This window comes from Mirounga angustirostris, unplaced genomic scaffold, assembly GCF_029215605.1.
Source record: "Mirounga angustirostris isolate CCGP_5_RB_7025 unplaced genomic scaffold, mMirAng1.0.hap1 SCAF_12, whole genome shotgun sequence".
NCBI classification, from domain to species: domain Eukaryota; kingdom Metazoa; phylum Chordata; class Mammalia; order Carnivora; family Phocidae; genus Mirounga; species Mirounga angustirostris.
Window position 1 is genome coordinate 55784907 of NW_026991720.1, and position 16907 is coordinate 55801813.

The 16907-nt window shown below is 35.3% G+C and overlaps 1 protein-coding gene across 7 annotated transcripts in view; it reads right to left on the reverse strand.

The window, feature by feature from the left end:
* Positions 1–16907, reverse strand: part of HDAC9 (histone deacetylase 9) — a 918445-nt gene that overhangs the window by 415335 nt on the left and 486203 nt on the right. The window lies entirely within an intron of this gene.

Below are 16907 nucleotides of genomic sequence, written 5' to 3' on the forward strand. Positions count from 1 at the left end.
CCAGTTACTATTTCTCTCATCCTCTAAATATTCATATGCATATCCTCTCTTCCCCTTACCCCTGCTCTCTCTCTTAAACACACACACACACACACACACACACACACACACTTTCTCTTCTAAATGGCTCAAAAGGCCTGAAACTTACTAAGTTTTCTGTGAGGCTCCAAGAAGACTCCAATTCTGAAATTTCAGTCAGTTTATTGTTATCTTTCCTTTGTACATCGTATTCCTCCTGTCTTTCATCAGTATAATCAAAACACAAATCATTAACTTTGTTCTCAACATCTTTATATCAATTGGTTTTATCATTTTTCCATCCTGGTGAAATCTACAGTGATAGGCTAATACCCACACATTTTGGTGTCAGAAAGATTGGAATTCAAATTCTACTTCTCTCGTTTACTAGCTGGGTGACCTCGAATTTAAAAGCTGAGGATTTATTTTTCTTTTTACAAAAGTGATTTAGCTAAGCTCTCTGCTTTCCATTCTTTTCTTTCATTTGGATCTGGATACAATAACCCAGATCTATCTTTCCAAAGCTTTTCTTGTTTCATGTTACTCTCACACATGAAAATGCACTGCACTGACTTCTTGGGTCCTCTTCTTACACCAAGTTTCAAGAGAGAGAGAATTCCTACAAACTGAGTCTCACAGGGGCTTGCATCATCTGGCACTACCTCATCTGGCAAAAGCTTCCCCCAATGGTGGCAAAAATAAGTCGGCCACCTTCAGATGCTCACTCCTGATCATGTCTCTGTGCTTCTCCCCGACTCTCAACCTAACCATTGCCTCAGATACGCTGTGAACACATTCTCTCCACTAAGACTTCCCTCCATACTCTAGCCTTCACTCCTTGCTTACAGAAGTCTAAAACACGTTAAAAACTTCAAAACATTATCCTTTCAATCACATAATAGTCTATATCTGTATCAAATCTTTTGGGGAATAAAATGGGTAATTATTTTAAAAAACAATCGAATGCATAAACAGACACGCCTTCTCTTTGTATTTATTACATGTGTCTTCACAAATAGAACAGTTATGAAGGCAGAAAATTTGTTTAATAGAGCATCAGGGTCAAAAAGAGCATAATACCAAGTGATAACAGGAACAAGGAAAGCATTTTTGGAGTTTTTTAAAGTATAAATTTTATGCTTTCATAAATTACAAAATCTGTGAATTTGGGCATTTATCTTTAGTAATATTTCATTATTAGCATTTGCACACTCAAGAAATGTCATGTATGACCAGTATTTCAGGGTTCTTTTTCCTGTTCCTGAGAAAAATGCAGTAGCAATCTTGTAATTTAGTTATTCATGTTATGCCACCTTTAAAGGAATTTGAAGATTTTCTCAAGAAATGACATAAATAAAACAGGCAAATTTAAAAAAAATAAAGTTACCCACCATAGATTAGTGTCTACCGATAATAGATATTTTCTTTCTTTCTTTTTAGAGATTTTAGTTATTTGAGAGAGAGTGAGCGAGAGAGAGAGAGAGGACACAAGTGGGGGGGGGAGGGACAGCAGGAGAAGGAGAAACAGACTCCCTGCTGAGCAAGGAGCCTGACTCCAGGCTCAATCTCAGGACCCCAGGATCATGACCTGAGCTGAAGGCAGACACTTAACCGACTGAGCCACCCAGGCAGCCCTCTAAAATTTTGAACCCTATTCATCACTAGACTAAAGTTAAATTATAATCGGTACAACCTAAGTTGTTATAATTCACTACTTTCATTAGGATGAATCAATGTGGTACTATAAATAAAATCTTTATAACTTTAGCATAATTGCCTTTTTCAATGATACCAGCCAGATACCACTTATTTATGTATAAAACATACGGACTGAAAGGCCAGGTTCTGAAATAAAACTCACTGTCCTCAAACCCAGCACTGCACTTCAACCTGGCATTACACTCACCCATGTAAATAAAAAGAGAACTGAGTAAAATTACTGACCTCTCTATGACTGTTCCCTTGTCTAGAAAACTAGTGAAAAACAATGAGATATATTTCAAGGGTTACCGTATGGAATCACTAAGATATATAGGTAAGATGCTTACAATGGTATCTTGCACATAGTGACTAATGTTATCTATTACTACCATATAAATCTAACGAACTGTTAACATTAATTCCCTTCAAAATTACCATTTAATAAACATATTTTTAAAACGTGTAAATTATTCCTGCCAGTAGTAATCTCAAAATCCAAGAGTTACCCACTTAGCCCTTACCAACTATCACAGCAAGGTAATTTGCTGCTCTCTTGTTTATCTGTGTTTTACTATGGAGCAACACAGAGTCTGAAGGAGGCAAACATCATCACCATGTAATTAATCATTATGCTCCTCTTGATATTACATCCTGTATTCCAAAAATGATTTATATCACAAAGTTCTCAGTGCCTTTCTCTGGCAAATATTCATTTCATAAGCCTTGCAGAGTCATCCTCCACAGTATTTTGCAAAATGAGGGATATGATATGAATCTATTGTGTTGTAACCAGCATTTTAAAATAAAATAGATAAAATAGTGAAGAAACTATTATACATGATAAAATTATTGTGAATTTTTCTTTGTTTTGGGGATGTGTGTGTATTCCACACTGTGCAGTAGGTCATAGCTAAAAAAAACCCTGAAAGACACTGATATAGCACAGAAAAATACTGTGATCGTTATTGCTGAGATCAAAAAAAATATACAACACAAATCCTGCCACTGAGTAAATTTCACTATTATACAGAAGCAGTGTTTACATGGAAATAACATAGGTAACAAAGGAAAATTAAGGGAGCTGAATTATAAAAGATTTCAGCATCACTGCTTCAGAAGAAAGAAGATTTGGAAAAGCTTCCTATAAATTGTAGTGCTTAAGGTGACTTTTGAAATGAGTAGGAAATTCAGACCTGAAGAGACCACTGAAGAAAGTCCCAGGACATGTGTGACAATCACATAATATTTGAACAAAAGATTTAACAGGCTCAGATCAATATAGATCAATGAAACCAGGAACTCGTTCTTGGAAAAGATCAACAAAATTCATGAACTTTTCATCAAGAAAAAAAGAGAGACAACTCAAATAAAATCAGAAATGAAGGAAGAGAAATAACAAGCAACACCACAGAAATACAGAGGGTTATAATAAAATGTATGAAAAATTACATGCCAACAAATTGGGACAACCTAGAAGAAATGGATAAATTCCTAGAAACATACAACCTTCTGAAACTGAATCAAGAAGAAGTAGAAAATTTTAACACACTAATTACTAGCAATGAAAGTTAGCCAGTAATCAAAAAACTCCCAACAAACCATAGTCCAGGACCAGATGGCTTCACTGGTGAATTCCACCAAACATTTAAAGAAGAGTTAATACCTACTCTTCTCAAACTATTCCAAATGAACAAAAGAGCAAAGAGAGCTTCCAAATTCAATCTATGAGGCCAGAATTACCCTGATACCAAAACCAGACAAAGACACTACAAAAAAAGAAACCTGTACGCCAATATCTCTGATGAACATAGATGTAAAAATCCTTAACAAAATATTAGCAAACCGAATCCAACAATACATTAAAAATCATTTGCCATGATCAAGTGGGATTTACTCCAGGGACTCAAGGGTGGTTCATTATTTGCAAATCAATCAGTGTAATACATCACATTAATAAGAGAAAGGGCAAGAACCATATGATCATCTTAATAGTTGCAGAAAAAGCATTTGACAAAGTACAACATCCATTCATGATAAAAACACTCAACAAAGTACACACAGAGGGACAATAAAGGCCATATATGAAAAATCCACAGCTAACATCATACTCAACAGTGAAAAACTGAGACCTCTAAGGTCAGGAACAAAACAAGGATGTCCACTTTAACCTTTCTATTCAACATAGTACTGGAAGTCCTAGCCATAGCAGTCAGACAAGAAAAAGAAATAAAAGGCATCACAATTGGTGAGGAAGCAGTGCAATTTGCACTGTAGATGACATGATACTAAAAAGAGAGAGAGAGTGTGTGTTAATAGAATCAGAGCTGCCTTTTAGAAGGATGAATGCTGGTCAGAGTCTCATTCTCAGTCCGGGCCATTAGAGAGCAACTATAAATTCCATTCAAACTTCCAGGGTGAGCAGGTGAGGCAGTCTCCCCACCAATGTAATCTGTCTCTCTGTGAGAGTGATGTGTTCAGGGCTGGTCCATGACCTAAGTTATTCCAGTGTGTTAGTCCTGGGAATTTATCAGAACTACTTGGTGGAAAGTGCTTGTTTTTCCTATTTTTGTTAAGCAATTAAAAGGTAGGCCCAGGGCTGTACTGGGTTATCCTTATCACCATCTGGAGAGAGCATTACTGTATGTAAAGTCCAGCAGCACTAGGATAGGAACTCAGACTTCTAATAATAACATGTGATCACATTGAACTAATATCTAAGCACAGTTAAAAGAAGACCTCCAAATCCCCTCCTTTTTTTTTTTTTTAACTAAGCTAATTTGCATTAGTTTTTTGTTACTTAAAAATTAAGAGTCCCAAAAAAAGTCTAATTCTGCTCGGACATTATATCTTCTTTGGGTGATGTGATTTAAAAATGCTTCTAAGGCTATGTCCAAATTCAGAAGGAAGAGTTTGCTGTGACTGATTAGTGATGTCTGCCTTGGGCACCAGAGAGATTTGCCATGACACTCAGGCCCCATTTCCGCCTGCCTTGGTCTGTACTCATGCTGTCCTATAGGATAGTAAATAGCTTAGTTACATGTGGATATTTAAATTTAAATATATTAAAATTAAAAAAAAAACAACTTATCTCCTCAGGCATACTAGCCACATTTGCGTTGATTTTCAAGTGGCTACACCTGCCTCGTGGCTAGTGAATTAGACAATGCAGATATAGAATTTTCTCACCATTATTTTCAAAGAACCACATAAATACAGCTGCAGCAGGCTAGTAAATGCTCTCTGAGAACTTGTTCCATGTTACCGACCTTAAAATACATATAATAAAACTGAATAGATAATTCCAATTAAATATGCCAAACGCTTATAACTAAAAAATTAGTATCTCAATGTCTTCTATCTATATTCTTCAGGGGGTTTAGATCTTTGCTTTTACTCAAGAATGTTCAAAATCTGGGAATATAAAATAGTAGTTCCTCAAGAAATACGGTGGTCCAAATACTAAAGCAAGCTAATTTTCAATCACCCTTTCAGGAACCTGCTACAAGTGCCTCACTCTGAAAACTGTGAGCTCATTAATGGCAAACATCCTTTTTTACGTATATTGATTTCTTTACTACCCACTAAGATAAGAGGCCCAGCACGAAGTGTGGTTTGTCAGATAAGGAATGAAGATGTCATAAACACTCTCTTTAAGGACACTTTTACCATCTAATTGAGAAGAACAAGATAAAAACATAAGTATGAAATATGATATCTAATAATTAAAATATAATGCCAGCTTTTATAACAAAAATTATAGTGATATGAGAATACAGATAAGGAAAATGCCAGAATGAAGGTTTTATAAAAATGACTTCTGAATTTATCTTTTATATGGATAGGTGGTAAAGAATGTTTAAATCTTGAGATAAAAATAAAAATAAGAAACTCCAAAGCAAATAGTTTTAGACAAAGAGGAGATCGAGAAACAAAAATAAAGGTAACTCTGACTAGGTAAATTAAGGCCACTTGATGAAAAACCTAGCATGCCAGGATATATTTTTATTAAAAGCTGCCTTAATACTAAGGTTTTTGAGCAAACAGATAATGGTTTCCTCCAGATTTCTTTGCCATAAAGGACCCTTTCATTTCAAAGTAACCCTGTGAGTGGCTGAAAACTTAAAGAAAATGTAATTGCAAACATTTAATCACTTATTTTCTGTCTTCTTTTAATTTATTTCATGAGATATGTCTAGAGATATATAAGTACATATATTTTCATGGAATCTTTCTCCCAGTGTTTCAAGTTATAACATTGTGAATATTACAAATTAGGAGTCTTTTTTCAATCATTCTCATGATTATACAACAGATGGCTAAATGCTTTTAAAATCTTAATTATTATTTTTTGCCAATTTCTCATTCCAATCTTATCTAAAATGTCCTGCCTGTTTCTAATTGAGCATTTTATGGGGAGTGAAAAATATGTCATTAGGCTTTGTTACAGTTAATTATAATGAATTTGAGACATAATTCTGCAAAAGCACCATCATTTATTTCTTATTTATATGGTCTTCAAATTATTGATATTTCCTTATCTTACTCTTCATGAAACATATTTCCTTTTTAGAATTATACACAATCTTAGGAATCATTTATTCCAAATCTTTCCTTTACCACAGAAATCTGAGATCCAAAATCATGAAGTCCTGTTTTAAGGCCATATATTAGTGACACGGTTAAGACCATAGTTCTAGACTCCTTTTGCTGTTCCAAGACTTGCATTATTATACCATCTGGCTACTACTGCTAATTCCTACCCCAAATGCCATACCATCATTCCTAGTAATCATACAGGAAATATATACTGAGACTGCCATATATCAGGCACTGTGCTGGGCACTTTCATACAATACCTTTATTGCTTATAATAATTCTGCAAGGCAATTATTTTCCATAGTTGACACTTGAAAACATTAAGGCTCAGAGAAGTCCTTTTAACTTGTCCATGGTTTATATAGCTCTACGTGGTAGCACCATACTAGAATTCTCAGCCAGATCTAACTCCAAACGATAAGATTATTTTCCATGCTTTGTCTTTCTAGCCTCTATCAGCTTTTTCATACTAGTTTCCCCCCACAAACAAACAATTTGAGTTAGATTTTCAAAGTTCTTACAAGGTTGTTTAATTATCACACAATTTGCAATTGATACTTACTCTTGGCTCTAAAGTAGTTTTCATCCATATTGCACATACAATCTGTGAGACTGTATGTTTATTGAATTATGAAACTTAAACCATTTTGTTCCTTGATTCTAACTTAACCACAACTAACTTTTGAATAAATAATTGAGAGGAACATTAATATCTATGCTTTTTATAATTTTTAAATAAAAGATACATATATATTTATTTTTTCTATATTACAAGAAATCTTACTATTCTAAACCATTTAATTCTTAGGTAAATACTACAGTAATTTATCAACTGTAGCATGCACAATGACTAAGAAAAAAATGCAAAAGCAAAAAACATTGCTGGTTGAACTATGAAAATATCATCCATTAGACCCATTGAGATTACAGACATGTTTGTTTAAAAAATGACCATTTTAGAAATAAATCAGAGAAAGACATGTATTATATGACCACACTGATATGAGGAATTCTTAATCTCAGGAAACAAACTGAGGGCTGCTGAAGTGGTGGGGGGTGGCAGGCATGGGATGGCTGGGTGATAGACATTGGGGAGGGTATGTGCTATGGTGAGCGCTGTGAATTGTGCAAGACTGTTGGAATCACAGATCTGTACCTCTGAAACAAGTAATATATTATATGTTAAAAAAAAAAAAGAAGATAGCAGGAAGGGAAAAATGAAGGGGGCAAATCGAAGGGGGAGATGAACCATGAGAGACGATGGACTCTGAGAAACAAACTGAGGGTTCTAGAGGGGAGGGTGGTGGGGGATGGGTTAGCCTGGTGATGGGTATTAAAGAGGGCACATACTGCATGGAGCACTGGGTGTTATACGCAAATAGTGAATCATGGAACACTACATCAAAAACTAATGATGTAATGTATGGTGATTAACATAATAAAAAAAATAAAATAAATAAATAATACAAATATAGTTCATTTGTATGTAGTTAAAACTAAAAAAAATGAGCATTTTAGAATCAATGAATTAGTTTAAAATAGCTAACTTTTCATAATCAAAGTGATTAAATCTATCAAAAAGTCTTCTTTTAAAAAGTAAATTACTTATGTGGAAAATTAAATTCTATTTTAAAAGGAAAGTAAACTTTCTAATTTCTGGAAGGCCACGATTGGTTTTTCTTACCTCATCAAATCTCTAGAGTTTGATATAATTAGAGAAGTAAGAAAAACACAGGAAAAAAAAATCCTTATAATTCCCAAATCTTGCTTACACAGTAGTTTATACTCCATTCCAAACCAATATTTCATCAAATTTATTTTCAAAGTACTGAAATCAATAGGGTGTTATTTCCAATAAAGGAGAAGAGAAAAATGACCTACAGAAGAGGGCACAGAATAAAATATCATAGACTATATCAATAGGCAAAGACTTTAGCACAAAGTATTGGATTCCTTCCAAAATGTGATTTAAAATTATTCAGCCTATTCTATCACAGTTTTTAGCACATGGATTTGTTAGTCATGACCAAGCTGAGAGAGACAGTCAATCATTTATGCTAATCTTTAAAAAATCTATTATAATTAATTGGTAAGAATTATATTGCTTAAATATAAATCTGTCACCTCAAAAAGTTGGAAAGTTGTGTTTAAAAATTATTTTTTAAATGTTTTCCCGGGTTAAAAATCAATGGCAGACTTCTGGTATCAACTCCAACATGTAAAGAGCTTGGAAATCTTCACTTCCATCCTTACCACAAGGAAAAAGCTGAGCAAAGTAAAAATCAAAGTGGTTTTCTTACATCCTTCAGAGAATAGAGGTCTCAGAGTGCTACTCTGAAATCTGGAGAGCCAGGAAAATACAGAAAATCACAGCTGAGCTCAGCTTACTGGAAGCAGAAGCTACTGGAGCCAGTAACTGGTAGGAACCCCTAAATGTAATTTTGATGAGTTACTGGAGTCACAAATTTCTAGAGATCAATATGGACTAGCTTGACAGCTAAAAACCCCAGGGTCCAGGGCGCCTGGGTGGCTCAGTTGGTTAAGCGACTGCCTTCAGCTCAGGTCATGATCCCAGGGTCCTGGGATCGAGTCCCGCATCAGGCTCCCTGCTCTGCGGGGAGCCTGCTTCTCCCTTTCCCACTCCCCCCTGCTTGTGTTTCCTCTCTCGCTGTGTCTCTCTCTGTCAAATAAATAAATAAAATCTTTAAAAAAAAAAAAAAAAACCCAGGGTCCAAACTCAGGGAATACCTACACATTTATGGGTTTTACTTAAAGAACCCACCAGGTTCTCTCAGAGAAGATTAGTGAAAAGTCCCCTCCTATATAAGTGAAGGCACAGAATAGGAAGAGGGGAGAAAAGTAACCATTTTGAAATATGCCCAAGGGAAAAGTAACAATTTAAAAATATACCCAGAGCATTTTACATAACAAAACTTGCCCTGCAAGGGAAAATATTTTACCAGATCTTTATGTGACCTGGAGGGAAGGGCAATTAAAAAAATGAGATTTAATTACAAGATTATAGAACTAATGCTTCCCAACATTTTACCACCATATCAGTAGGGTTCCAACATAACAACAATAGATTATAACTGTAAGAGCTGTTAAGACAGACTCTATTTATGAAGGAGTTCTTAGGGTAATCGTAAGAAAGGGGAAGAAAACAAAACCAGGAAACTAGAGGCAACTAAGCCTCTGTCAACTACAGCTAGGGTAAACATTAAATGCAGTCCAGTTCCAGGCAGATTAACATAAAATCTCACACCAAACGCCTAACCACTCGGTTTCTATTTTCTAATATATCACACCCAGCTTTCAACAGAAAATTGTAAAGCCTGCTAAAAGGCAAGAGAAAATACACTCTGAAGAGACAAAGCAAACATCACACCAGACTCAGATATGACGATTCTGGAATTATCAGATAGAGAACTTAAAATACTTATGAGAAATATGTTAAGGGCTCTAATGGGAAAAGTTGACAACATGCAAGAACATATGGGTAAATGTAAGCAGAGAGATGGAAACTCTAAGAGGGAATCAAGAGGAAATTCTTGAAATCAAAAGCACAGAATGAAGAATGCTGTGATGGACTCATCAATTGACTGGATGTGGCTGAAGAAAGAATCAGAGATCTTGAAGACACATCAATAGAAACTTTCCAAGCTGAAAGGCAAAGAAAAAAAAGAACACAATACCCTGGAACTCTGGGACAATTACAAAAGGCGGAATATATGTGTAATGGGGATCCTAAAATAACAAGAAAGAAAGAAACAGAAGAATATTGGAATAATGGCTGAAATCCACAGGTATAGGAATCTCAGAGAACAGGAAGCAATATAAATATCAAAAGCTAAACACCTAGGCATATCATATTCGAACTGCAGAAAACCATAGACAAAAAGACTATCTTCAAAGAAACCAGAGGATATTAGAAAGCAACTTGCCTAGAGAATAACAAGGATAAGAACTGATCAGATTTGTCAGAACCTTGCAAGCAAGCAGAGTGTAGTGAAATGCTCAAGTGTTGCAAGAAAAAACTCCAGCAACTTGGAGTTGTGTTCAGTGAAATCATCTTTTCAACATGAAGGAGAAATAAAACCTTTCTCAGACAAACAAAAACTAAGGGAATTTGTTGCCAATAGACCTGCCTTGCAAGAAATAGTAAAAGAAGGTCTTCAATAAGAAAGAAAAGATAGAGGTCAGAAACTCCTATCTATTTAAAGGAACGAATAAATGAAGGAAAAATGAAATACTTTATTATTCTTATTTTTAATTGATCTAATAGATTATTCAAAATAATAATATCAACAGCATATTGGGTGATTTTAGCCTACAAAAAAATGAGAAGAATGACAGCAATATTATAAACGATGGGAGGGAGGAACTGGGAATACGCTCTTACAAGGTATCTACTGACAAAGCAGTACAGGGTTATTTGAAAGTAGATGCAGCAGGCACCTGGGTGGCTCAGTTGGTTAAGCGACTGCCTTCGGCTCAGGTCATGATCCTGGAGTCCCTGGATCGAGTCCCGCATCGGGCTCCCTGCTTGGCAAGGAGTCTGCCTCTCCCTCTGACCCTCCCCCCTCTCATGTGCTCTCTCTCATTCTCTCTCTCTCAAATAAATAAAATCTTAAAAAAAAAAAAAAAAAGAAAGTAGATGCAGCTTAGCCACAAATATCTACTTCAAACTCTAAGGAAATCACAAAATAAAATTTGTTAAAGAGGTACAATTGATATACTAAGAAGATAGAGAATATGGAATCATACAGTGGTCAATGATGTTCCAGCGAGGCTAGAAAAAGAAGGTAAATAAAAAAATAATAATAATAAAGAGTAAGTACAGTGATTAGAAAACAATTACACACATGGTGGTAATAATCTAACAATATCAGTAACCACTTCAAATGTGAATGATCTAATATACTAATTAAAAGAGACTGTCAGAGTGGATTTAAAAAAAGACCTAACTATACGGTGCTATAAGAAAACTATTTCAAAAATAAAGACACAGATAGGGGCGCCTGGGTGGCTCAGTTGGTTAAGCATCTGCCTTTGGCTCAAGTCATGATCCCAAGGTCCTGGGAGAGAGCTCTGCGTAGGGTTTCCTGCTGAGCTGCCCCTCCCTCTGCTACTCCCCCTGCTCATGCTCACTCTCTCTAATAAATAAATAAAAATCTTCAAAAAAAAAAAAAAAAGACACAGATAGATTAAAACTAAAGGGGTAGAGAAAGATATACCACATTGATACTAGGAAATTATAAATTAACACCAAAATGGGAAACCATTATATACCATTAGAATGTTTAAAATCCAAAAAACTGAAACTGAAAATACCAAATGCTGGTGAGTATACAGAGTGACAAGAACTCTGATCCACTGCTGGTGGGTGTGCAAAATGGTGCAGCCACTTTGGAAGACAGTTTGGCAGTTACAAAACTAAACACATCTTACCAAGACCCAGCTATGGCACTCCTATGAATTTACCTAATTGAGTTCAAAACTTATACCCACACAAAACCTACGTGAGAATGTTTACAATAGATTTATCCATAATTGCTTAAACTTGAAAGGAGCCAGGATGTCTTTGAAGAGGTAGATAGATGAACACACTGTGGTTCCTTTATACAACACAGTATTATCTAGCAATAAAAAGAATGAGCTTTCAAGCCACAAAGACACGGAGGAACCTTAAACGCATATTGCCAAGTGAAAGAAGCCAGTCTGGAAGGCTACATACATTATACTATATGATTCCATCTATATGACATGCTGCGGAAGGCAAGACTATAGAGACAGTAAAAATACCAGGGGTTACCAGGGGTTGATTAGGGGGAGGGATGAATCGATGGAGCAGAGAGGAGTTTTAGCACAGTGAAACTCTTGGGCATTATATTGTAATGATGGACACATGACGTGACATTACTCATGTGTCAAAATCTATAGAACTTTATAACACTAAGAGTAAACCTTAATGTAAATTATGTACTACACTAATAATAATGTATCTAGTGGTTCATTAATTATACCAAATGTACCACACTAATGAAAGATATAAGTAAGAGCAGAGACTGGGGTGGGGGGTGGGGTGGAGGATGATCTGAAAGCCCTCTGTATTATCTGCTCAGTTTTTTCTGTAAATCTAAAACCGTTCTAAAAATTAAAGTCTAATAATTTAAAAATAAAGTCAAGGGCAGAAATGAAAACTCAGTTTGGCCCCAGTGAGCACAGAGCATCAATTAGTGTTCCTCCTATGTTAGATGACAGAAACAAGTCTGCTGCTATTTTTGGAAACCGTATTTGGCTCTGAAATGCCAGGGAAATACAAAACTGACAAAACCCTTCATTCCAGTGTTGACATTAAGTACTGCAATTTGCACAGAGCTTAAAAAGAAGGCTTGTCACTTTCTCCCCAGTTACTTATTTAATCAATAAACGTGGCAGAATGTTAAACCTTAAAAAGACTTTCCACAATAAAAAGAGATACAGTTTTAATTTGATAAAAATAAATGAAACTGAATTCCTTCTCAACTAGAAACATAAAATTAACTAAACACTCCGTAAATCCTAAGTATGATCCTAAGCTCGTTACACGCAATACTTCATTGAATTCCCAAAATAACTGTATGAACCAAGTGCAATAATTATTCCCATTTCACAGATGAGAGAGTCATAGGCCAAGGAGGTTCAGTAAATTTCCTAAGACTGAGGATCCAGATTTCAAACTGGCAGGTGGATCTGAAGCCTGCTGTTACCATGCCACACTGCTTCTTGATTCTGGGAGTACTGGTGTAATTTTATCACAAAAATATTACTCTAATAATTTTAAGCAAGAATGACTGAAACAGTGGAACTAAGATAGAGTACTAAGATGGGTAAAAATCCTCCAGTTTTTGTTAATCTGGAATACAATTCAGAGTGATATTTTTGCAGCGTAAGTGCTCTTTTCGTGCTATCTATGCAGAAACGTGTGTGCATGACCATGCATGCATGTGAGCACGTGTTTGTGTATCATGAGAAAAACACAGAATCAGAGAGACAGAGGAAGGGAGAAAGAGATTTTAAAACATAAGATAAAGGGGGGCGCTTGGGTGGCTCAGTCGGTTAAGCGTCTGCCTTCAGCTCAGGTCATGATCCCAGGGTCCTGAGATCGAGCCCTGTGTCGGGCTCCTTGCTTAAGGGGAACCTGCTTCTCCCTCTCCTCCCAGCTCAGTGCTCTCTCTCTCTCTTTCTAATAAATAAATAAAATCTTAAAAAAAAGAAAAAATAAGATTAAAAAAAAACCCTCCTTGTATTAATTCTGGATTATACTAACTTGAATAGGTCACCAAGGTACCACAACATAACTTCTAACAGCTATTCTGAGAGAGATTTATAAAGCTATCTGTCTCATCTCTGCTTTCTTTCCAATTTACTCAGTGTGGAAAATAACACTGGCCTTCCAAAACCTTAACTTATGTTTGGACCTCTTCCATATGAGTCTGACTCTAGTGTTGCTGACCATTAAAATGAATATTTCAGTGGGGCTGGAACAGTCCTGTTAGCCCGAGCCAAGCTTTATATGGCTTGCACACTTTAAGAGGTTAATCTAGCAGTATTAAATGGAAAGACTATAACATTCAAAGAAAGGCAAAGTTCACTGAGTAAGACCCCAATAATATAATGGAGCATAAAACCTCTAGAATTTTTTACCATAATATTTTATGAAATATAGGTACACACTCACTGGAATAGAATCCAATACAAATGGTTCTGTAGGTCAATTCAAAGTCAGTACATACGCAGTATCTTTGGGAGAAATATGTACTATTTCAAAAGTACCTGGACCTAGACGCTTCCTTTCTCTATTTTATAGTTTATTATCAGTCTAGAAATATGCTATATTGGGGGGAAAAGTCACCTACCACAGTATAATATAATTTGGCACCAAAACAAAGTTCAATAAAATAGTACAAATTTCAGTATCAACAAATCCTTGTGTTGTGGAACAAAAAGAATCACAGAAGTTAATTCTAAAAGGAAGTGCTATTTTAAGTGTGGGTGATAAACATAAAAATTGAAACAATGATTTCATTCTCAACTTCACAACTAATTATGAAATCCTTTAATGTGCATTGTTGTGAAAGGAGCAAAAGACTCTCAATTCGTACATTTAAAAGAAAAGTGAATTAGGAATGGGCTTGATTAGAGCCACCTATTTGTATTATTCTGATGTTTCCTAAATGCTAGGAGCAACCATGATCCTCCTAAGGGGAAAGGAAGTAAAGGTCCACTTTGCATGACAAAGGTCAGATTTCTGCAGACAAATGAGACTTCTTTGATTGACTGTTCCTAGGTTATCACTGTCTGGCTGGGTCCTAGGAGGTCAAGAGAGGTTCCAAACTCTGCTCACTGCTTAAGGGACACCCCTGGGGCCACTTTAATCATTTTAAGATCATTACAACTTTTCTTATTCTGGTTCCAGCTTTACTCCCTTAAATCTTGTTAATACATATTGGCAAGTCAGTCCTGAGGTAGGTTAAAAAGAAATTGGAAGTATTTAGTAATATATGCAGATCGAAAGAGAGAATCCACTCATTTAACAACTTCTTTTAAATCTAAGACTGAGTTCAGTGAAATTCAAGTAGACCACAGAGGGTGATAATCAGGCCCCAGTAGGAAAGCTTGACTCTATTATAGCTGTCCTGGTATTTATACTATGTGATCAATGCCACTACTCTAGATTTCATTTAATATGATGTAGCTTTATACAAAAATTATCTTAGTTTCCCCAATCATTACATAGGTTTAACTGTAATTATGGTAATATTTTGTTTGCTTTTTTGTAATAGCTATTAAGTCATAAACATACAAGAAATGCTGAAGTAAAAATTATCACTTGACTGTATTTCAATGCTCTTCTATTTAGTGCAAATAACATGTATAAACTTTCTCACAGTGGACTGGAAATACATCAAATGGATCACATGGATAAAAGAAGAGTTCTGTTCTGCCTATTTGTAATTAATGAAGGATATCTCTTAAGTACTTTAGATAATGTATATAAAACATCTATATTTAATTATAACATCCTTCTTTTAGATGATGGGAATTGAATTAAGAAATATTTTGAAACCCCTATACAGATATAAAAGTATTAATGGCTGTTCAAGAATTTCATTAGTACAACACTTGAAAAAGTTTGGTTTCATTAATCAACGGCCTGACGCTTCATTAATATCAGATTTTCAATTTTATAAAGGGAATAACCTTAACATATTAGGCAAATACAGAAAATATAACACTAGCAAAGACAAGGGTTGGATCTTTTCACTATTGTTATATATCACACAGACACAGAAAATGTCTTTCATATTAGTACAGATTTGAATAAAATTTTATAACATATATAGTGAGCAGGATTTCTCTTTGAATTCTGTTGTGGACTGAGAATTTTTACAAGAATAAATTAACAGCTTGCTAGTCATTCCTTAGAGAGAAAAAAAAAATCCTGAACTGTTCTCATGGAAACTGGGACACAAAGTATGGGTTTTCAGTACTTGTTCTTAAGTATTGAAAAAGATCAGATTTTCATTCTGGATGCTTTACTGGTTCCAAATGCCACTTCTTTTCAAAGTCAGTGTCAGTTCTGCAGTCCGTTTTCAGTCTCCCAGTGGTAAGAATATATTCAAAGGCTGTGTGCACAGCAGGGCAAAAGTCTTTCTCCATGAATGTAACTATATCACTCATCAGTAACCTCCTGCCATAAAGGGGACTTATGTTTTCTTTCCTTTTAGTGACTCCTTGGGCTCTTGAATGCCAGTCACTGCCCGGAGACCTGGGGCAATATTCACATAATCTCTGTCAATAGTTCCTACATAAGCTACTGGTGCAACTTAACGTCAAGACAGCAGATCAAAGTCGGCGCATTCTAAAACTCATGTCCTTTATGGATCGATTTTCATAAACTATACTCTGTGTTTTAGAAATACATGGAAGCTCGCTCTTTGCTTTCTTCCTTTTATCCCAGCAAAGTTTATTTACGTGAAAGGCAATTTGATTTGTACATAATAGTGTGAAATTCTGATGCAATGCATAAATCTCATTCTCCCCTCCGCATAGCCCCCTGGAGGTATTTTACTTCTTATAGTATTTTACTACACCTATTGTCTTATAGTAGAAATGCAAAACTCCTTGGGCTATTAAAATAAAAAGGCAGAGATTGCTTTGCAATACTTCACCGTCCTACCCCAGTGCCTGGTACAAAAGATGGTAGGAAATAAGTTCTGACTTATGACAGATTTTATTTTTAAATCTTCATTATGCTATAGGTAAATTATGACAGACAATAGTTTAGCATGTGTTTTCACAGTATATTATATCCATTTTAATTATTCAAGATTGCTTGGGAAAATGAATATAATTATTGGAAAGCATTTTTGCTCTCTTGATTTCAAATACAAATTACATAGATCTAGTCTTCTTAAGTAGACCTGAGTAAAATACAATGGACCAAACTATCTTCTCTGAATACCTTTTCAGATCAGTTCTGGGTACAAAGATTTTAAAATTTACAGCTTTCTCTAAAAAAACTGTATTTGGAAAACATGAGATTT